At 38.2% G+C, this 24,799-nt stretch overlaps 1 long non-coding RNA gene across 2 annotated transcripts in view; it reads right to left on the reverse strand.

Annotated features, from left to right (window-relative positions):
• The window catches only part of LOC109502748, a 28,200-nt gene that overhangs the window by 930 nt on the left and 2,471 nt on the right, over window positions 1–24,799 (reverse strand). Inside the window, exons 2-3 of one of the 2 annotated variants that reach the window (XR_006583334.1) lie at window positions 21,419–21,922; window positions 4,692–5,035 (exon numbers count right to left, since the gene is read on the reverse strand). This is a non-coding gene — a long non-coding RNA (uncharacterized LOC109502748). Of the gene's footprint in view, window positions 1–4,691; window positions 5,036–21,418; window positions 21,923–24,799 lie in introns of those variants that run through there. The other variant, XR_002161574.3, reaches the window with a different exon arrangement.

Genomic DNA, 24,799 nt, shown 5'->3' on the forward strand with positions numbered 1-24,799 from the left:
CTAAAGTTTTATATTACTTCATTGATGAGAGCATTGTAATAGCCCCAAAGGAAAATCCATCTAAACATTTTCAATTTGAAAGGTTAAAAGAGACAATAGGGGCGCCTGGGTAATGCAGTCAGTTAAGCATCTGACTTCAGCTCCAGTCAACATCTGACATTTTGTGAGTTCGAGCCCTGTGTTGAGGTTTGTGCTGACAGCTCAGAGCCTGGAACCTGCTTCAAATTCTGTGTCTCCCTTTCTTTCTCTGCCCCTCCCCTGATCGCACTCTGTCTCTCTCTCTCTCAAAAATAAATAAACATTAAAAAAATTTTTAAAAAGAAACAATAAATAAGCCATTAATTTGTTTTCATGTTAATCCATTTTCTTTTAAATTAAGGTAAAAAGTTCAGCTACATGTTCAAATGATCAATAAAAATATAAATAATTATATTAGAATGATATGGGAAATCATATGAGACAAGAGAGCTAAGATGAAGTTCTATGAATAGACAACTTTGTGGATATATAAGTATTGCTGCAAAATAAAGATGCATTATATGTTCAGTAATAATTGTTTATAATAAAATTAGCCAAAAGCCCAATAATTTTTGTGCTTATTTTAATATTCTTTGTATTCCCATACGACCATACAACCACACGTGCTATTACGCACTGAACGTTTCTGGAACGACACTCAAAGTGTTGATTAGGTGCTTCTATCTACTGAGACTGAATGTTGAGAGAAAGAATTTTACTTTTTGCCTTTCTCTGTCTTCTGTACTATTTGGACTTTTTAACCATGGACATGATTTTATTTTAATAATTTAAAAACTGGCTAGTTCAAAAAGGAAGTCATTCGGTGAGTACACACTAACACTAAAACATGTACTACAGTTTACGGGCACACATTGTACATAGGCATCTCTATCATGATTTCATTCCATTCTTAAGTTGGTTGGAGCCACTCTTCAGCCCAGGGGGATCTTTGCATGAATATAATGCCATTGAGGGTCTCCAGAGGAACAAGTGTCTGCAAAGGGAGGGTTTTTTGCAATAGTAGGGCTTAATTGTCAATCATGAGAAAGAGCAGTATGTGTGAAACTTTCCCTGTATGCAAATGATATTCTTTCATAAACTTTTTTTTTTTTTTTAATTTTTAAAATTTTTTTTTTCAACGTTTATTTATTTTTGGGACAGAGAGAGACCGAGCATGAACGGGGGAGGGGCAGAGAGAGAGGGAGACACAGAATCGGAAACAGGCTCCAGGCTCCGAGCCATCAGCCCAGAGCCTGACGCGGGGCTCGAACTCACGGACCGCGAGATCGTGACCTGGCTGAAGTCGGACGCTTAACCGACTGCGCCACCCAGGCGCCCCTATTCTTTCATAATCTTAAAACATTTTTTAAATGGAAAGGTTTGAACATACACAAGGGTAGAGAGAAGCGAGCCTCCATGTATTCAGCAATAAGCTTCAGCAATGATCAATTCATGTACAATCTTGTTTTGTTTATACCCCCCCATTGAATTATTTTGGAACAAAACCAAATATCATATCTTTTCATCTGTAAATATTTCAGTATGTATTTCTATAAGGACTAAAAAAAAAATAACCACAATAATATTATCACATCAAAAAAAATCCCCAAGAATTCCTTAACATTGTTAAATATTCAGTTATTACTAAAATTCCCCTGATTGTCTCATATATGATAGAGATGACCTTTCTGAAGTTTTGGTAGTTCTTTTATCTCTTTATGTAATAGGATAAGGTTTATTATTAACATTTTCTGGTCCTTGTACTTACATACTTTTATAGACTTTCTGACGTGATTAAAGGTCTTTATCATTTTGTTCTTGAGCTTGTCTGTTCAATCCACACCAGAATTCTTTATTTCCTTTAATTTGTCTCATTGACTGTTTTACTTCCTGCACAATTCTTCTTCTCTTCCTTTTGACAGCCCAGGCAGATTTACGGACAGTCCTGTGTTAGCCATGCCAACCTGTCTATTCAGTTTATCCTTGGGAGATTCAGGAGAAACCTGTTGCAGTCAGTGTTTATGGGTTCTTATAATATTTACTTAACAAATGTGGCCTTTAGAAGACCTAGGTAGACATTGACTGAGTTGACAAATAAGAAAAATAGAGGATGGCAAACGCAGGCACAGGTAGATGGGAGAGTCACTCTGGAAAGATGCTTATATGAAATGAAGAATATTTTCCCCCAATTGTTAGAAGCAGCTGTGGCCAAATCATTCATTTCTTCAATAATTTACAGAATCTTGGATCTCTTGAAGTATATAATCTATATATAGAACATATGTATGTAAATATATATTTCCCTTGACCAAATATAATATTATATACTTTGTTGTTTCATATTCTTTAAACTATTTAAAAATAATAATTCACTTAATACCAACAACACATTGTGACACACTTTAGGAACTACTGAATTTATAATGCTAAAATTTAAAAATTTAAAAATTTAAAAGCTAATGCTCAGGAAGATGGCTTTCCTCTAATGGGAGAGCAGAGGACCAGGGGAAAACACACAAGCTTGACTCTATGCTCAAAGTCAACTTCTTACCCCATATACAAAGGCAAAATAACGTACAGTCCAAACTTGAATATATTATATTATATAATACAGTATTTTCCTAGAGAGTAAGAATTGAAAGCCTTGGATGGATTTTGGTAAACAATACGGTAATGTGTAAATGTCAAAGAAATGAAAAAAAAGAAATATTTAATCAGACCTCAGCCAGGCTTATGAGAGTCACGAAGGTGTAAGCTCAACAATGATTAAAAACTATAAAGCATTTGAGTGTCTTAAATGATAAACAGCTTTACAATCTTGGAATTACAAAAAGCCTTATTAAATACCATTATCACCAACCAGTTTAAAATATTATCAGTTTAACACTGATTATCAGTAGTAAAACACTATCAGTTCAAAAGTATTTCTTGGGGCGCCTGGGTGTCTGTTGGTTAAGCATCCGACTTCGAGACTCAGGTCATGATCTCACACTTCATGAGTTCGAGCCCCATGTTGGGCTCTCTGCTGTCAGTGCAGGACCTGCTTCAGATCCACTGTCTCCTCTCTCTGCCCCTCACCTGCTCATGTTCTCTCTCTCTCTCTCTGTCTCTCTTTGTCTCTTACAAAACAAAACAAAACAAAACAAAACAAAACAAAACAAAACAAAACAACCATTTAGAATGAACCTGGACCATTTTCTTACACCATATAAAAAAATAAACTCAAAATGGATGAAAGACCTAAATGTAAGACAGGAAGCCATCAAAATCCCAGAGAAGAAAACAGGCAACAACCTCTTTGACCTTGGCTGCAGCAACTTCTTACTTGACATGTCTCTAGAGGGAAGGGAAACAAAAGTGAAAATGAACCTTTGGGACCTCATCAAGATAAAAAGCTTCTGAACAGTGAAGGAAATAATCAGCAAAACTAAAAGGCAACCATCGAAATGGGAGAAGATATTTGCAAATGACCCATAAGATAAAGGGGTAGGATACAAAATCTATAAAGAACTTATCAAACTCAACACCCAAAAAACAAATAATCCAGTGAAGAAATGGGCAAAATATATGAAAAGACACTTTTCCAAAGAAGACATCCAGATGGCTAACAGGCACACAAAAAGATGCTCAACATCACTCATCATCGGGGAAATACAAATCAAAACCACAGTGAGATACCCCTCACACCTGTCAGAATGGCTAAAATTAACAACTCAGGCAATAACAGATGTTGGCGAGGATTCGGAGAAAGAGGAACACTTTTGCACTCCTGGTGGGCATGCAAATTGTTGCAGCCACTCTGGAAAACAGTATGGAGGTTCCTCAAAAAATTGCAATTACACTACTAGGTATTTATTCAAAGGCTAAAAAAAAAACGATGATTCAAAGGGGTACATGCACCCCAATCTTTTTAGTAGCCCTATCAACAATAGCCAAAGTTTGGAAAGAGCCCAGATGTCCGTCAACTGATAAATGGATAAAGAAGATGTGGTATATGTACACAATGGAGTATTACTTGGCAATCAAAAAGAATGAAGTCTTGCCATTTGCAACAACGTGGCTGGAACTAGAGTGTATTATGCCAAGCGAAATAAGTTAATCAGAGAAAGACAAATATCCTATGATTTCACTCATATGTGGAATTTAAGAAACAAAACAGATGAACATAGGGGAAAGGAAGCAAAAATAATATAAAAACAGAGAGGGAAACAAACCATAAAAGACTCTTAAATACAGAGAACAAACTGAGGGTTGATGAGGGGCTGTGGGTGGGGGGATGGACTAAATGGGTGATGGGCATTAAGGAGGGCACTTGTTGGGATGAGCACTGGGTGTTATATGTAAGTGATGAGTCACTAAATTGTATTTCTGAAATCATTATTACACTGTAGGTTAACTAACTTGGATTTAAATTCAAAAAAATGTAAAAAAAATATTTCTTGAATGTGTTAAAACTGTGTTCAGTACTTTCAAGGAACGCAGATGAAAATAAAATTTGCCCTTTTATTTATTTTTTTAATGTTTACTTATTTATTTTGAGAGGGAGAAGGAAAGCATGAGTAGGGAGAGGGGCAGAGAGAGGGAGAGAGAATCCCATGCAGGCTCCATGCTGTGAGTGCCGAGCCCAAGGCGGGGTTCCATCTCACAAACTGTGAGATCATGACTTGAGCCTAAATCAAGAATTGGATGCTTAATGGACTGAGCCACCAGGTGCCCCCAAATTTACCCTTTTAAGGAGATAGTAATCTTTCTTGAGTCACAAACTAAAGATATTTTGGAAGCCATTAATTTTCTTCTTAGAAAGTGCACATTTGAACATACACTCAAAATTCAACATTTAGCTTTTGGAGTTTATGGGCATTCCAGAAGCTCCTCCATGGATCCCGTAGGGGTGAGTTATGGACTACAGTTGCCTCTTATATATTGGGAAGAAACTTTGTAGGAGTCACATATGCCCCTAACTTGCCATCTGATCTTGATGAAGTCACTCATCATCTTTAGGGCTCCGTTTCCTCATCTGTGAAGAAAAGAAGCATGGAGTAGCTAACCTTCTGGAAATAACCTTTTTTCTTTTCTAGGAGCTAATTATCTAGCTGGGGAGATAAAATGAATGATCATAAAAATATTCAAGGCAATATTTTTTTCAACATTTATTATGAAAAATTTTGAACAAAGAGCAAAATGGAAGGAATTTTATAGTGCCTACCCATGTCTCCATCACTTAAATTCTAGCATTCAGTTTTATCATATATTTATCCATTTAACCATTACTCTATCCATCCAGCAACTAATTAATTAATTTTAATTTGAGAGGCAGAGAGAAAGAGAGAGAGCGGGCATGTGAGTGGGGGAGAGGGGCAGAGGGAGAGAGAATCTTTTATTTTTAATTTTTTTTGAAAGAGGGAGAGGGAGATTGCAAATAGGGGAGGGGCAGAGAGAGAGAGGGAGAGAGAGAAAACCCCAAGCAGACTCTGCGCTGTCATCCCAGAGCCCGAAGCAGGTTTCAAACTCTTGAACTGTGAGATTATGACCTCAGCTGAAATTAAGAGTTGGACACTAAGGGCGCCTGGGTGGCTCAGTCAGTTGGGTGTCCAACTTCGGCTCAGGTCATGAACTCACAGGTGGTGGGTTTGAGCCCCCCGTTGGGCTCTGTGCTGACAGCTCAGAGCCTGGAGCCTGGAGCCTGCTTCAGATTCTGTGTCCCTCTCTCTCTGCCCCTACTCTGTTCAAGCTCTGTCTCTCTCTCTCTCTGTCTCTCTCTCAAAATAAATAAACATTAAAAAAATTAAAAAAAAAGAGTCAGACACTTAATTGACTGAGCCACCCAGGCGCTGAGAGAGTGAGGCAGAGAGGTTGGGGGCGGTGGGACAGAGAGAGAAAGTCTTAAGCAGGCTCCAGGCTCACCACAAAGCCCAATGTGGGTCTTGATCCCACCACCCTGGGATTATGGCTTGAGCTGAAATCAAGAGTTGGATGCTCAACCGACTGAGCCACCCACGTGCCTCTGTCCAGCAATTTAAAAAGTGATTTCAAAGTAAACTACAGACATCTTGACTTTCTCCCTACAGTTTTCAGCATGCGTATCATTTAGTTCAATCTTTGTTTACAGTTTTCTTCCTTTGATGTAAAATTTACACACAAAGAAAGGCAAAAATCTAAAGTTCACATTTGTTGAGTTTTGGCAAACTATATAGTCACTCTTTGTCATCAATTCCTTGCTTATACCCCAACTCTCCTGTCCCTTCTCTCTTTATTTTACTTCACCTGGTGAAACCAAAGCCTGCTTAAATACAATTCTCCAACCAATAAAAAGTCACCTATGAGGTTGAATAAGACTAGACAACAACAACTATGTTAACTGTGTGTTTTAAATTCATGATTTCTAACATCAGGTGCTTAATGCTTCCCAGCAGTTATGCTATACTTGCTTCATCCAGTCTCCCCCACTAAGTGGATGGAAACCAAGTGTTTCTCAAACTATCTGGGTGAAGGGTCAACTTCTTATATTTTTAAATCCATTTTGGAATAACACTTTTGGAAAATACAACTTAAATGAGTTACAAGAAAAATGAAATAAAACAGAGACATACAAAATGCAAGTCCCAAATTTTTATCATTAAATTTAGCAGTCATAAAATTATTTCATTAAATTGCTAAAAGCTTCTAAACGCTTACCCTGAATTCCTGTACTTAACCTTTTCATGGACAGATAACAAAGAATTTGTGAAAAAGCACTGGTCTGTAGACTAGCCTTTTTTTTTTTAATGTTTTATTTATTTTTGAGACAGAGAGAGACAGAGCATGAATGGGGGAGGGTCAGGGAGAGGGAGACACAGAATCTGAAACAGGCTCCAGGCTCTGGGCTGTCAGCACAGAGCCGGACGCGGGGCTCGAACTCACGGACTGCGAGATCACGACCTGAGCCGAAGTCGGCCGCTTAACCGACTGAGCCACCCAGGCGCCCCTAGACTAGCCTTTTTGAGGAACGCTGCTCTAAATGACTAGACTACTTTGCACCTTCTCCTCCCTCCTCAAACATCTCCCTCGTACTTGCCCTCCCTCGCTCTCAGCTGATGATTTTGCTTCACTGAGACACTTGTAGGAATCAGAAGAGAATTCCACAAGCTCTTACCATCATGTCGACTCATCTACCCCTATCTGTGCCTGTATACACCATCCTCTCTCATGTTGCTATGGATGAACTGCCATGCTTCTAGAAAAGGCCAGTCCTTTCACTGCACACCGGGTCATGCCGTCTCAACTCAGGGATGTCACTCTGGCAATTGTCCCCTTCTCTTTTGCATCACGATCCTCCCTTCTCCTCTCTACTATGTCATTCACATTAGTATACAATCATGCTGTTATTTCTCCCATCTTAGAAAGCCTCTCAGCCCTCTCTCCCTGTCTAGCTACACACTTAACGTCCCTGTCCCTTTCCTGCAAAACTCCTTGAATTAGTTGTTTATGGCAGCCATCTTCAATGCCTTTGCCTGATTCCCTGTTGGACCCACTTTAGGCAGATTTTCACCCTCACTACTGCATTCAAACTGCTCTTTTTCTAAGGCCACCAATAGCTTTCACACTTCCAAGTAAGTATTCATTTCTCAGTCCTCAGTTCCTTTGGCCCATTGGCAACATTTGACAGTTAATGGTCCTGTTCCTTGAAACATCTTCTGTCTTCTAGGGTACCACACTAGTTTGCTTTTCGTCTGACTTTTCTGGTTTTTCCTTTTCAGTTTCATTTGGTGACTTGCTGACCTGGAAATGTTGGAGTATCCAATCCTTGGACCCCTCTCTCCTCCTTTCTGTCTACACTCATTCCCTACGTGATCTCATGCAAATTTATGACTTTATGTACCATCTATAGACTGATGAACTTCAGGTTCTCAGAACTTCTCGCTTGAATCTCACTTAGATTGCCTATTTGCCATCTTCCATTGGTATCTAATGAGCAGCTGAGCATCTCAAACTGAACATGTGCAAGCACAGCTCCAGATACTCCTTTCTGCCCCCAAATGCTTTCTCAGTCCTCTCTACCTTAGTGAATAGCAACTCCATCCTTCTAAAGTCCTAAAATCTTGGCATCATCACTGACATCTCTTTTTTTTTTTTTCTCCTACTCTACATCAAATTTCTCAGCAAACCTTGTTACTTATCTCAGTTTATAGGAGACCCAAATGAAGTGTTTTTGCATAAAGATCAAAGACTAATGCTTTTTTATTTTTATTTTATAGAGAGACAGAGCACAAGCAGGGGAGGGGCAGAGGGTGAGAGAGAGAGAGAGAGAGAGAGAGAGAGAGAGAATCTTAAGCAGGCCCCACGCTCAGCGCAGAGCCTGATATGGGGCTTGCTTTCACGAACCATGAGATCATGACCTGCGCAGAAATCAAGAGTCAGATGCTTAAGCAACCGAGCCACCCAGGTGCCCCAAAAGTAATGCTTTTCAAAACAGAAATATTAGGAGAATGCCAATACAGTCTCCAGGCTCATTGAATATAAGGGATGGAAAATGAGCAGCCTCAACCCCCCAGGGCTATAGTAGGGTGGCTGGGACACAGAAAGTTCTCAAGTTCTCCATAGGCAAGAGATGAGTCAGATTTTGTGAAGAGACTGAAGGATGACAGGAAGTTGCTAACAATGAAATGACTTTTCCAGAGGGCAAAAGGAAGGCTGGAGAGATAACACTGGAAGGATACATCATCATCATCATCATCTAGTCTAATCTCTCATTAAAAGGATAGTTAAGATACATATACACACAGGTGCATTATGTTAGACCCTAATATCTTGAATGCAATGCGTGTAAGGCAATGTTAACTTAATAATTTAATGCCAAGACAAGGTAATCAATAACAAAGTCCCAAATAGTGGCTAATTTATAAGAATTGAAGAAAAAGGACGCATATTATAATAAGTCCACCTATATGAGATACCTGGAGTAGTCAAGTTATAGAAACAGAAACTAGTATGGTGGTTGGGGAGACAGACAGGAGTGGTGAATGTACTTCATGCCACTGAACTGTATTTAAAAATGGTTAAAATGGGGGCACCTGGGCGGCTCAGTCAGTTAAGCATCCAACTTCAGCTCAGGGCATGATCTCTCAGTCTGTGAGTTCGAGTCCCCTGAGTTGGGCTCTGTGCTGATAGCTGAGAGCCTGCAGCCTGCTTCAGATTTTGTCTCCCTCTCCCTCTGCCCCTCCCTCCTCAAAAATAAACATTAAAATTTTTACAAATGGTTAAAGTGGTAAATTTTGTGTTATGTATTTTTTAACACACGAAAAAAGGAATTGAAGCAGTGTACGTTTTAATACTGCTAATCCAAGTCAGTTCAGAGAATGTCAATTGCATACCCTAATAGGAATCTGACACTGTGAAAAGTGTTCTATTCACCTCCTTTAATTCCATCCTCACTGCAGCCTAATCATGAAAGTATTGTTGTCTCTATCATAGAAGAAGGAAAACTGGGAGCCCCAAAGCATTCTTTTTTAAAATTTTTTTTAAATGTTTTATTTATTTTTGAGACGGAGAGAGACAGAACGTGAGCAGGGGAAGGGCAGAGAGAGAGGGAGACACAGAATCTGAAACAGGCTCCAGGTTCTGAGCCATCAGCACAGAGCCGGACGCGGGGCTCGAACTCACGGACCACGAGATCATGACCTGAGCTGAAGTCAGCCGTTTAACCGACTGAGCCACCCAGGTGCCCCGCCCCAAAGCATTCTTATCCAAAGTCACAGAGCTAGTAAATAATGGACCTAGGAACTACACCCGCGCATATGTGTCTTCAAAGTCTATGTGCTTTCTATGTGCTAATTACATTACACTGCCATAGGGAAGATGTAAACTCTGCTGTAAGAAGTTCCAAGGTCCACGTTTTAAGCATGTGGCACAGTGGTGGACCACTGGCAAGCACTGGCAACAGATGGTTAAAGTCAGCTCCTATTAAACAAAAGCCAGACTGTGCTCAAGTTGAGAAGCTGGTTGTGTGAATAGGAGCAAGCTCTAGGAGAGATGGTTGAGGACCTGAATGAAAGAACTCTGTTCAGTGGCAACACCGTGGAAGGGCTCCTCATCACACATCGGATTCATCAGCCATCTCCTCACACACAGAGACAATAATTGCTATCGTGGGGCATCACCCTTTGGTTAATGCACAACCAAAATATGATGTGCTCAGAGGTGAAATTAAAATTTCATATCCGTCCTTTAGAAATACAAGTGTTTCATAAATATAAGGCATTAAAATAATTTAGATTCCACAAAGCAGTCTGGAAACAGGAACAGTTTTATCAGATGGGTATCATAAAGCTCATTGACTGTCAAAACGACAGTGCCAAAAAGGAATTGGGGACAGACTACTCAGGGAAGCTTTGGATAATGCCAACTTGAACTTTTCTTTTTTTTTTTTTATTCCCACCAAAGCATGTTTTGGAAAATCTATGTATGTATCCTATTGTATAGAGAACTTCAAAAGACTAAAGTGGACCACTGCAGAAACCTCAGAATACTGTCTTGAGAATACTTCAAATATTTCCAAAACACATCAGTATAAAACATCTGCACTATAAATTAAAGATGCCAATTGGGTTGCCAGTAAAGGCAAAGTTTAATATTCCCAGATGTTATTATATAGTATCTTATGATATGTTGGCTGAGTATAGTATGCACATTTGTACATCATGGTATTTTTTCAAAATGTAAATCTAGTCCCTGGAGATATAACAATAGCAAGACTGTATAAATTGTCTGAAAAGTAAAATTTATATTTATTTTTTTTATTGTCAGTTTAAAAGATGGGGGAAGGGAAAGAGCAAGAAAACTAATTCTTCTTTTAAATGGTACTTCTTTCTTACTGAAGTGGAAAATTCTTTTTTTTTCTGAAGTATAATTGACTTACAACATTAGTTTTGGGTGTATATGATAATGATTTGACATTTGTACAACAGTGAAATGATCATAATAAGTCTAGTCACTATCCATCACCATACATAATTACAAATTCTTTTTCTTTTTTTTTCTTTTAAAAAAACATTTTTTTTAACGTTTATTTATTTTTGAGACAGAAAGAGACAGAGCATGAAGGGGGGAGGGGCAGAGAGAGAAGGAGACACAGAATCGGAAGCAGGCTCCAGGCTCTGAGCCATCAGCCCAGAGCCTGACGCGGGGCTCGAACTCTCGGACCGCAAGATCGTGACCTGAGCTGAAGTCGGACGCTTAACCGACTGCGCCACCCAGGCGCCCCACAAATTCTTTTTCTTATGATGCGAACTTCCAACATTTACTCTCTCAACAACTTTCAAATATGCAATAGCTGTTATTAGCTATAGTCACAATGCTGTACATTACATCCCATGATTTATTTATTTTACAACTGGAAGTCTACACCTCTTGACCCTGTTCACCCATTTTGTCCACTCCCCAACTCAACTTCCCTCTGGCACCCACCACTGGATCTGTGAGCTTGGTTTTTTGTTGTTGTTGTTCATTTTTTTTTGTTTGCTTGTTTTTTTGTTTGTTTGTTTTTGTTTTCCACACAGAAGTGAAATTGTATGGTATTTGGCTTTCTCTATCTAACTTATTTCACTTAGTATAATACCCTGAAGGTCCATCCATATTGTTGCAAATGGCAAGATTTGTTTTTTTTTTTTTAAGTCTGAGTAGTATTTCATTGTATATATATACCATATCTTCTTTATCCATTCATCCATCAGTGGACACTTAGGTTGTTTCTGTATCTTGGCTATTGTAAAGAATGCTGCAATGAGTGTAAGGATGCATATATCTTTTCATATTAGTGTTTTTGTTTTCTTTGGATAAATACCCAGAAGTGAAACTGCTGGATAATATGACAGTTCTGTTTTTATTTCTTTGAGGAACCTCCATACTGTTTTCCACTGTGGCTGCGCCAATTCACATTCCCACCAATGATGTGGGTTCCCTTTTCTCCACATCTTCGTTAACGCTAGTTATTTCTTGTCTTTTTGATAATAGCCATTCTGACTGGTGTGAGGTAATATCTCATTGTGGTTTTGACTTGCATTTCCCTGATGATTGGTGATATTGAGCATCTTTTCATGTATTTGTTGGTCATCTGTATATCTTCCTTGAAAAAATGTCTATCCAGATCTTCTGCCCATTTTTTAATCAGATCTCTTTTTTTTTTTAATTTTTTTTAACATTTATTTATTTTTGAGACAGAGAGAGACAGAGCATGAATGGGGGAGGGGCAGAGAGAGATGGAGACACAGAATCGGAAACAGGCTCCAGGCTCTGAGCTATCAGCCCAGAGCCCGACGCGGGGCTCGAACTCACGGACCGCGAGATCGTGACCTGAGCTGAAGTCGGACGCTTAACCGACTGCGCCACCCAGGTGCCCCTCAGATCTCTTTTTAAATTGTTATTGAGTTGTCTAAGTTCTCTATATATTTTGGATTTTAACCCCTTATCAGATACATGATTTGCAAATATCTTCTTCCAGTTAGTAGGATGCCTTTTAATTTGTTGATTGTTTTCTTTGCTGTGCAGGTTTTTAGTTTAATGTAGTTCCATTTGTTTACTTTTGCTTTTGTTGTCCTTGCCTTTGGAATCAAACCTCAAAAATCATCTTTAAGATCAATGTCAAGGTGCTTACTGCTTAAGTTTTCTCCTAGGAGTTTTATAGTTTCAGACCTTTAACTCAAGTGTTTAATCCATTTGGAGTCAATTTTTGTGTATGATGTAAGATAGTGGTCCAGTTTTATTCATTTGCACATGTCCAGTTTTCCCAACACAATTTTTTGAAGAGATAGTCTTTTCCCCATTGTATATTTTTGGCTTCTTTGTCATAAGTTAATTGACCATATATTTATGGATTTATTTCTGGGCTCTCTTTTCTATTCCACTGATTTATGTATCTATTTTTATGCCAATACCATTCTGTTTTAATCACTACACTACAGCTTTGTAATATCGTTTGAAATCAGGGAGTGAGATGCCTCCAGCTTTGTTCTTGTTTCTCAAGATTGCTTTAGCTGTGCGGTATCTTTTATGGTTTTATACAAATTTTGGGATTCTTTGTTCTATTTCTGTGAGAAGGGTGATTGGAATTTTGATAGGGATTGTATTGACTCTGTAGATTGCTTTGGGTAACAGTATTAATTCTTCCAATCCATGAGCAAGAACTATCTTCCCATTTGTTTGTTCTTCTTCAATTTCTTTAATTGATATCTTATAGTTTTCAGTCTACAAGTCTTTTACCTCCTTGGTTAAATTTATTTCTAGGTGTTTTATTCTTTCTTTCTTTCTTTCTTTCTTTCTTTCTTTCTTTCTTTCTTTCCTTTTAGTATTTTATTCCTTTGTTGTAATTGTAAATGGTATTGTTTTCTTAATTTTTCTTTCTAATGGTTTGTTGTTACTGTATAGAAACATAACAGATTTTTGTGTATTGATCTCAGCAACTTTAATGAATTTGTTTATTCTAACAGTTTTTGGTAGAGTCTTTAAGGTTTTCTATGTATCAAATCATGTCTGCAGATAGTGTGAGTTTTACTTCTTCCTTTCCAATTTGGGTGTCTTTTTTTTTTTTTAATTACATGGAGGACATTTTAGTTTATTAATTAATTAACTTTTGAGATAGAGAGGATGAGAGTGAGCGACGAGCAGAGAGATAGAGAGAGAATCCCATGAGGCGCAGAGAGAGAGGGAGAGAGAGAGGGAGAGAAACAGGGAGACAGAGGGGGAAAGAGAGAATCACATGCTAACAGCAGAGAGTCTGAAGCAGAGCTCACTGGAAGCAGGGCACGAGCGCACCCGGATGAGGGGCTCAAACTCACCAACTGTGAAATCATGACATGAGCTGAAGTCAGACGTTAACTGACTGAGCCATCCAGGTGCCCCAACTGATTTGGATGTCTTTTATTTCTTTTTCCTGCTTAACTGTTCTGTCTAGGACTTCCAACACTATGTTGAATAAAAGTGGCAAGACTGCACATCCTTATTTTGTTCCTTATCTTAGAGAAAAACCTTCCTGTTTTTTACCACTGAATGTGATGTTAGCTGTGGGCTTGTCATATATGCCCTTTAATATGTTGAAGTACGTTCCACCTATACCCATGTTGCTGAGAGTTCTTATTATAACGGATGTTGTATTTTGTCAAATATTTTTTGGCAAATATTTTGTCAAATATTTTGGCAAATATTTCTCCATCTAATGAAATGATCATATGATTTTTATTCCTCATGATCCTTTTAATGTATTGTTGAATTCAGTTTGCTAATGTTTTGTTGAGGATTTTTGCATATGTTCAAAAGGGATACTCCAAATTTTTAATAAGCATAGATATGAAATGAATAGTTTCTTAAATTTTCGCATGGATTATTCCTAATTACAGACTTTTGAGAGGATGCAATGGAAGCTAAATATGTTTGTTTACTTAATAAACTCTGTTTTTGAGGTATTGACTATATTATAGCCTACTCCATTTTTAGAGCTTCCTATATTTCAAGACTATTGGTTGAACTCTATCTAGGATGTTCAAAACAAAATGAAGCGTGGTAATTTCACAACACCAAAGAAGCCATATTTACATTATAGAAGTTATTTTGGAGGATTTAGTGATTCATAATATCCTTGACCTATGGGAATTGGTAGCAAGGATAAAATAGTGGAAGCAGTTTCCTTCTGGAAGTTTTCTTCTACTTTACTCCATTTGGAGTTGAGTTTCAGTGGTAATAACCATAAAGAACATTTTTAAGTTTAAAGTTATTTTGGTTAACTCAAAAGCCTATTTTTATCCAGTCACTGTCTAGTTCAATTATTCAATAGATTTTGAACTCAAAATATCATTATTGAAAGCAGAAAGGGAAAGTTGTCAAGTATGTATGTCCTTTATATAGGTAATATAGCTAAGGTACCGGTCTCCAAATAGTTTGGCATTATGCAAAAACCTTCAGGGATCAGTAAACTAGGTTTATCTAGATAAACTAGATTAAATCACTAGCCAGTTGTGCAACCTTGGAAAAATAATTTTGGCTTCCTGGAACTATGTTTCCTTATTTCCAAAATAAGAACATTGGGCTAGCCTGGGTTGTTTTTGGACCTGCTTCCCCATCAGAAGATCTCATTTTAGCAGTTGTCTGGGGAATCCTGGTTGGGAACCTCCAATTAGCCTATGTAGTCAATTTGAGGACAAATGCACAATGTCTGTTAGATGTTAAGCCGGCATCATGGAATTGCCAAAGTTTCCTTCAAATTCTAATATTCTATGATCCTATGACTTATTTGGTGACTATCCTTCAATCATCATCAACAACGAGTTATTATCATGCCTATTATTTCACCATATGGGGCTAGGCAAAGGGGGATACCGAAAAGTTTAAAAGACTCCTCTTCAATCTGGCTGGGAAATAGGCTACATAGATAAAATTAAGGAAACAGGTTGATGTGTACTGGGTGGTAAGATAACCCAGGGCCGGAGTGTTCAGGAAGACCTTTATGGACTGGAGTTGAGAAAGGTTAACAAGGTAGAAGAGGGTGGACCTATGGGAAAAAGTGATAAAATCTTTCCGGGTAGGATAAATGGAGTCATCACAAACATGGGAACAGAAATATTCAATGCCTGTCTTGGAAGAATAAGCAGAATAGTTTGGCTGGAAAGAATTGCATTATTATTTAATGAGTCTTTAATCCCAAATTGTGTATAGCAGCTTAGCTGTTATTTTAGCAAATGTGGTAGCTATTATTGCTATATTTAGCCAGCCTGTGGTACATCAGACTATCCAACTGTTTACAATTACTTTTATTAACCCTAGGGAAATTATTGATGTGTCTCAGAATCTAACATTGACACAGTGGAACAATCGGCAAATATTTACTGCATCCATATAGTATAGTATGAGAGTCTTTATGAGGCATAAAGCTAGACTGGAAAGGTTCTAGCCCTAGGGGAGCAGACTAGCTGCTGTTGTAGAATGCCCTCGGGGGAAAAAAAAACCAAAATAAAATACAAGATCACACAGCCAATTTAGTACTTTAAAAAATAAACCTTCAAGCAGCCTATACTTACAAAACAATGATCTAACTCATACTTATGATGAGAATGAATCACTGATGAATCTAAACCTCTATCTCTAGTCCAGGTCACTTCTTATCCCCACAAGCTCGAAGACCGGATTTCCTTTCTTTATCACTCTGCAGATCTCTACATGGTGTCCCACAGCATGCCAAACTTTAAGTTCCAATAGAATACATAATCTTCTCTCACATTAATTAATTAATTAAAAAATAAAATAAAATGTCCTCCATGTTATTAAAAACACCATCTCTCTCCAAACAAAATATAACAATAGTAGAAACCACATTCATTGCCACTTCTATCATAAAAAGCGAGCCACCAAAAAAACTCCAAAGCAAGCAAAACCAAGGCCATCTTTTCTCTGGTAATTCCCACACTGGTGAATGGCAACAGCCTAGTTGCTGGGTCAGAAACTTTGGGCCCTGGAAGAAGGGCACGTTGAGATGGGGGAAGATTGGATACATGAAGGGATAGGGATAAGAGACTGTTATGAGGCCAAGGGATGTGTCTGTCTTGATTGCTGTATTTCTACTGTACCTGGCACTTAGCAATTGTCCAATAAAATATTTGTTAAATTGAGTAGAAACTGGCCTAATAGTGGAAATTATTGCTTTATCAAAGGGGGGAATACATTAATATTCATTCTTTTGCTTTTTCTAGATAGTGTAAAGCTTGACTCACAAATTCTTGAATTGTTACTATTTAGTACTTTGGTTCAGTTTCCTCAGGGGCTGAATAGAATTCTGAGAGCTAGCTTCAGAATCGAACCAGTATTTACAATCTAACTTCTGAGGGAAATTGTACTTAGTATTTTAAGCAGCCAATTTACAAAGATACTTTTGGAACACACTTGTTTGAAAATTGAGGGTTCTCTGTTCCATATGATAAATGCTAAGTGAATATTTCAGATGCTAGTCACTTAATTGGGTACTAGGGAGGGCAAGATTGCTTCCAGGGGGGTAGGTAAGAGAACTTTCCAGGATGGAAGATTTATACAGAACATTAAGAATGGGGCAGGAGTCAGAAAGACAGAGAAAAGGAAGAAAGGTCTTCTAGATGAGAGAAAAATTATGAACAAAAGCAAGAATAAAAAGGGCACAGAGGTATAGCGGGTAAATGTCTGAATAGAGAAGTATCAGAGATATATAAAAAGAATGTTACTGCAAAAGCAGCATTTTTAGGAAGATTAATTGGTGGTTATCTGTGGCATGATTTGGAGCTGAGACAGACTGGAAATGTGGAAATTAATTAAGAGTCTATTTCATAAATCCTGGCATGAGATAATGGCCTAACCCAGAGTGGCAGTGGATATGCAAAGAACATGCAAAAAGATAACAGGAAATGAATGCTATTTTGTTATTTCACAGAGCAGAAATTATTTTCTAGGCTTTCTGATTTATAACAAATATATAAATGACAGTGAGATATTCTCTCAAATACATCATTGTAAGGCCTTCTCTTGTTTTTCTTGAAAGTAGTTTTTGTTTATATAAGTCATTTATATCATTATATATAATGATATGTAATTATACTGATAGAGTAACCAGTTGAATTTTTCATTGTAAAAAAAGGCACACTGACACTGCTATTTCCAGAAAAATTGTGGATTAAACAACGTGAAAACATCTCTCAGTATAAAACACTTGGAAATCAGGGTAAGATAAAACATCCCCATACACCAAAGTGAAGACTGAGAACCAAAACAGGGTGGCGGAAGATGATGCTATGATTGCCCTGGAGAGTTTATTGGTCTTGTTAACCTAGAGCCTTGGGTTTATTTCCCATGCAAGAAAACAAGAGGCCTTGGGCCAGTGTTAAGTTAGACATCCCCACAATGCTAAAGCCCCAAAAGGTTGTGCCTTCAGAGGAAGGGCAAGCTAGCAAAAATCAACCAACACAAGGAGGCAAGCAGGAGCTGGATGCTTTACACCTGTATTTTGGTTGGACTAAAGTCATATCCACTTTAAATTTGTAACCATAAGTCCTCATACCGATTTGTCACTTGAATTTATACTATCTGTAGAGGCTCTCCCACACTGAGAAATCAACCAAAAAATAATGAGGTCTAGGCTATGCTGCTATTACTTCTGGAGTGCTTGGTAGAAGCAAAGGAAAAACCTTTCTGGAGGGATATGCCTTTAGTCATAGTTGCAATAATTTCCACAGAAAGCTTCACAGATTAAAATTATAGGATACACAAGGAAATAATCTACTATGAGTGAAGGTCAGCAAATATATCATATGGCATGATTAGACCCCAAGAAATTCAATTAATGGAAAAATTGGTTAGAGGTTCAAAATATCTGATTTTTACAACTATCTACTTCATAGAAGAAATTAAGAACATAAGAAAAGAACAAGCTGTTAAATTTTTAAAAAGTATTTTGGGGCCTCATTCTGGGCGGATTTCTGGGAGAGGGGAGCTATTTCGGCATAAGCAGGGCTAAGACTGATTGATGGTTGGGAGTTGTCAGTATTACAAATCATGATGTCCAGGGAACTGGTATGAACTTTCGTCCCAATTGATTAGTGCCTATATTAAAAATGTCAGATATTTGGGGTGAGGCCTTGTGGCAGGGATCTCCATGAAGTGGTGATAATTTAAGTCAAATGGTGAGAGAAGAGTGGCTGTCAGATTTCTGTCCAGTTGGAAGCAAGACCCCAGCAGTCAGGTAGAATGTAAGGGTAATGATGCTGTGGGAGGGTGTCGAGGTTAGCTGCTGACAAGGACTAGGGTGACTGTCAAGACCCCAGTCAAAAGGGCTTGAGGTTAGGGGCGCCTGGGTGGCTCAGTCGATTGAGCATCCCACTTTAGCTCAGGTCATGATCTTGCGGTTTAAGCCCCTCATGGGGCTTGCTGCTGTCAGTGAAGAGCCCGCTTTGGATCCTCTCTCCCCTTCTGCCTCTGCTTCCCCCCTGTTCATGCTCTGTCTCTCAAAAATAAATTAAAAACATTTAAAAAAAAAAGGTCTTGAGTTTAGGACAGATATATCTAGGAGAAAAATGGATTACCAAATAAATTGGGAAAGAAATCCTGTAATGCAGAAGAATTAGGCATGCATGAAGAATACAGGGAGCAGGGAAGATGTAGGTCAGAGTATGAACTATAGGTGCCCTGGATACCTGACTTAGAATACCAAGACTAATTCCAGACCCTATGTATGATAGGAATGGGGCTTCCAATACGCTACCAGGCTTGGTTCAGACTTGGTCAGAACTGGAGCAAATTTAGGATCTGAAATTGGGTGAAGTTCCATGAGGCAAGCACTGATAAAGCTGACTATATTTATATATATGCGTATATATACATATATATATATATACACATATATATACATACATGTATATATGCATTAGTATCAGATAATCAAACAATTGTTATCTTCTTTACTACAATAAATATTATGCAAAAGTCGATACTTCCCAAAGCAATCTACACGTTCAATGCAATCCCTATCAAAATAACACCAGCATTCTTCACAGAGCTAGAACAAATAATCCTAAAATTTGTATGGAACCAGAAAAGACCCCGAATAGCCAAAGCAATCTTGAAAAAGAAAACCAAAGCAGGAGGCATCACAATGCCAGACTTCAAGTTATACTACAAAGCTGTAGTCATCAAGACGGTATGGTACTGGCACAAGGACAGACACTCAGATCAATGGAACAGAATAGAGAACCCAGAAATGGACCCACAAACGTATGGCCAACTAATCTTTGACAAAGCAGGAAAGGATATCCAATGGAATAAAGACAGTCTCTTCAGTAAGCAGTGCTGGGAAAACCAGACAGCGACGTGCAGAAGAATGAACCTGGACCACTTTCTTACACCATACACAAAAATAAACTCAAAATGGATGAAAGACCTAAATGTGAGACAGGAAGCCATCAAAATACTCGAAAACCTATTTGATCTTGCCCGTAGCAACTGCTTACTCAACATGTCTCCAGAGGCAAGGGAAACAAAAGCAAAAATGAACTATTGGGACCTCATCAAAATAAAAAGCTTCTGCACAGCAAAGGAAACAATCAGCAAAACTAAAAGGCAACTGATGGAATGGGAGAAGATATTTGCAAGTGACATATCAGATAAAGGGTTAGTATACAAAATCTATAAAGAACTTATCAAACTCAATACCCAAAAAACAAATAATCCAGTGAAGAAATGAGCAAAAGACATGAATAGACACTTCTCCAAAGAAGACATCCAGATGACCAACTGACACATGAAAAAATGCTCAACATCACTCATCATCAGGGAAATACAAATCAAAACCCCAATGAGATACCACCTCACACCTGTCAGAATGGCTAACATTAACAACTCAGGCAACAACAGATGTTGGTGAGGATGCGGAGAAAGAGGATCTCTTTTGTATTGTTGGTGGGAATGCAAGCTGGTGCAGCCACTCTGGAAAACCGTATGGAGGTTCCTCAAAAACTAAAAACAGAACTACCCTACGACCCAGCAATTGCACTACTAGGCATTTATCTAAGGGATACAGGTATACTGTTTCGAAGGGACACATGCACCCCCATATTTATAGCAGCACTATCAACAATAGCCAAAGTATGGAAAGAGCCCAAATGTCCATCGATGGATGAATGGATAAAGAAGATGTGGTATATATATATATATATATATATATATATATATATATATATACACACACAATGGAGTAGTAATTGGCAATCAAAAAGAATGAAATCTTGCCATTTGCAACTATGTGGATGGAACTGGAGGGTATTATGCTAAGTGAAATTAGTCAGTCAGAGAAAGACAAAAATCATATGACTTCACTCATATGAGGACTTTAAGATACAAAACAGATGAATGTAAGGGAAGGGAAACAAAAATAAAAACAGGGAGGGGGACAAAACAGAAGAGACTCATAGATATGGAGAACAAACTGAGGGTTACGGGAGGGTTTGTGGAAGGGGGGATGGGATAAATGGGTAAGGGGCACTAAGGAATCTACTCCTGAAATCATTGTTGTAAATATGTAAATAAAAAAAATAAAAAATAAAATTTAAAAAAACATGCAAAAGATTTTTTTTTTTGCACACAATATGACTTCTGTTTAAATGAATGCAACATCTCAATGAACAGATTTATGATAAATCTATCCAACTCTTTGCTATCTATCTCTGTCATTATAATTTCTTCCAAAGTTTTATCGAGAAGTCATTTTCTCCTGTGCTGACAAAGTATTTCTTGAGGAGTGACTTCATTGAAATTTTTCAATTAAAAAGCTCATTTGGAATGTTTGGAATGTTCAGGATGTTTTCTGTTTGAGACATAGAATCCCATTCAGCCTTGTCCCCACCCCGCCTGCCATGTTGTTACTCACCTACAGGCTTAGTCTCGAAGGGCCTTGGCAGGAACTTCTCCCTTCTGGAAAGAGCCTGCAGCTTCTGGACTCCCAGGGTTGGGGATTTCCCTCTGAGAACCACAGAGTTTTTCTGATCCTCCTGGGTCAGACCTCTTGGGAACTGTGCTGCCAGATTCCTTGTGAGTTTCCAGAAACTCCTGGGCCTCTTGACTCAAATGGCTCCTTGTTTTCCCCTGCCCTCAACAGAGCCGCTCTCCTCCTCAGCACTCCACTGTCTCCAGCTCTAGGCGCCTGCTTTAGAGTGGCTTTCAGTATGCTGTTCAGTAGCATGTTAGTGACAACACTAGCAGTACTCGGTGGCAATCTTCCAAAGTTAGAAAGATCTGTTTCCTGTAAAATAGAAATAAAATTCCTAGATTCTGTGTTTGACTTGGAGGGCAGAGAGGAGGCGAAGGAAACTGGTGTACAGAGTGCTCCAAAATTCCAAAGTGTGTTCCGAGATGCATCTCATCTTGAGAAATTCTTTTGGAGAGATTGGTTAAGGGAATTTTGGTTAGTTGGGAAAAAAAAAGTGTAGAAATCTGCATACCGTTCTCTATTATGGAAGCTCATAATTCTTAGGAGCACATTCATAGTTGTAAGAAGTCCTCTAGTAAAGAAACTTACTTAATTTGGATTAGTGTTTTCCAGACTTTTTGATCTCCATATTTTTTTATTAAAAATTTTTAACGTTTATTTATTTTTGAGAGAGAGAGAGCGCGCATGAGTGGAGGGAGGGGCAGAGAGAGAGAGAGGGAGACACAGAATCTGAAGCAGTCTCCCGTCTCTGAGCTGTCAGCACAGAGCCAGACGCGGGGCTGGAACTCATAAACCTGTGAGATCATGACCCGAGGTGAAATCAAGAGTGAGATGCTTACCTGACTGAGCCACCCAGGTGCCCCATAAAGTACTTTTTAAATTCTGCTTTTTTTACTTAACATAGCATCATTCATATTCTCCATGTTGTTATGTTCACACATATTATTTACAGCTTCAGAAAGTATATATCCTTGTTAGCCAGCTCTGGAAGGACAATATATACACAATGGGATGAGACCATTGTGTACAGTGGTTTTTCTTTTTTGTTTTGAAAACCTGCAAGTTGGGGCACCGGGGTGGCTCAGTGGGTTAAGCGTCCAACTTTGGCTCAGGTTGTGAGCCCTGCACTGGGCTCAGGGTTGGCAATGCAGAGCCTGCTTCTCTCTTTCTCCCTCTTTCTCTGCCCCTCCCCAACTTGTTCTTTCTTTCTCTCTCTCTCTCTCTCTCTCAAAAATAAATAAATTAAAAAAAAAACCTGCAAGTTTACTGCTACAGTGATTTAAGGTTGTTCGCTCACTACATTTATGTGAAAGTAACTACTTCCATAATATATATAATAATATAATATCTACATAAATAATAAATGTAAAAATTCTGTTGAAGACATCCTCAGCTTTTCCTCTTAGTGAACACAATCATCTGAATTTCTCTCCCCTTCCCAACTCTAGGGGCTGTAGCCAAGGCATCATGACATTTTATGACCCCCTTTATGGAAATGAAAAACATTAAAGAGCTTAAGTGACTTTTGTAGTTTTAAAACAAGTGGTAGCCTCACTATAGCACGCTTGATTCTTCTTTGTGGACTGTGGTATATGGCATTGGTTGCCTGGTGTCTTTTCCATCATTTTCCTTTGTAACAGATTCTATTCCTCCTTTGCTTGGTCTATTGTGGAACCCATCCGCTTGGACAAAGTATTTCGTTCAGAGGTGACAACATCCAAGCGATTATAATTCTTCCCCGGGATTATTAATTTATGGAAGTTGGGGCTGCCAACGTAAGAAGATGTGACATTGGCGCTATCTGGGCAACTGTTTTTCCTGCCAGCTGGGAGAAGGTGTGCCTTCGGCTAAAGAGAGTAACACTGAACAGATATGAGAAGTGCAAGGAGAGACACAGAGCTGATACCTTGGTCCCTAGAGCGCTTCATTAAGTTTTGTGAATTACTCTGGTGTACTTTCTACCGCTATGACTTAAACTTGCTTAGCTAGGCTTAATTGTGTCTTTATAACTTGCAACCAGGAGAGTCCTAACTACTTCAGTTCCTACAATGGTAGATAAGACATCAACCGCCAGTGAAAAGCACCACTAGATACGGTTAAAAGACTCAGATCCCAATAAAAACATAAAGCTATGAAAATGAGACAACACACATATTCTGCCAAATTAGGCAGAAATCTATCATTTTAATTTCTATTGAAAACTGGTTAATATTTGTAGTATCTAGGCCCACTGTAATCAATAATGTAGTTATTTCTCAAAGTGTAGTGTTGCAGTCAATATGCCTGTAGTTCATTTGAGGGTGTGCTAGCCTAAAATACAAGAGGGTGGGATCAGAAAGTGACAAAATGGTAAGAACTTAGTTCTGGATCGATCATGATCTCTTAGGAATTAAACAAAATGGATGAAAGAAGAGGTGAGAGATGTAAGGACGAATGGCTGACACATTTCTGTACCCTTTAGAAAATATCTTTGCTAACCTGATATATTGGATTGCTTGTAGTTGTCTACAGTTCTGTTATTTTTATTTTTTTAATATTTATTTATTTTTGAGAGAGGGAGTGCAAGTGAGCATGGAGGAAGGGCAGAGAAAGATGAAGACAGAGGATCATCTCCTTTCATCGCAGAGACGGACATGGGGTTCAAGCTCACGAATGGCGAAATTATGACCTGAGCTGAAGTTGATGCTTAACCAACTGAGCCACCAGGTGCCCCTCTATTATTTTTAAGGAAGTAAAAACTGTTAACAGATGAACAAAAACGTTCTGGGGCACAACATGGTTACCTTAGTGTTTTTAATTGCATTTACACTTTATTTGGATTGATAGAATTATCCACGATTATTTCTGTTGGTGAGGGGGGGAGGATGGTCTAATTTGAATAAAAGGCATGAATTTATTACATCATTGTCAAATAAGTAGTATAATCTTGAAGGAATCTCAGCCAAAATTTTATCTTGCAGGCATTTGTCAAGAAAGAAGATATTTACATTTAAAATATTAACATTCTGTCAGAGAAAAATGAAATGCAGATAAAATGCATTTTAATGTTAATAAAGTATATATTCATGACAGCTGTATATTTCCTATTTAATACAGTAATGTAAAATCTAGATTAGAGTCAGGAAAATATTCTCATGATGGAACAGTTTTGCAAGAAAAGTGATTTTATTAGGGCAAACAATGTTAATAGCATGCATTAATATTTTATGTTAAATAATTGTGTGATTATCCTTTTAGTAACATATGGATTCCCTAGCACTTTTGTTTTATCATCTCATCCTTAAAAATTCCAGTGGCTTGTTTTCTTGTATTTTCCTTAAT

Source organism: Felis catus, chromosome C1 (genome assembly GCF_018350175.1).
Source record: "Felis catus isolate Fca126 chromosome C1, F.catus_Fca126_mat1.0, whole genome shotgun sequence".
In the NCBI taxonomy this organism is placed as follows: Eukaryota; Metazoa; Chordata; class Mammalia; order Carnivora; family Felidae; genus Felis; species Felis catus.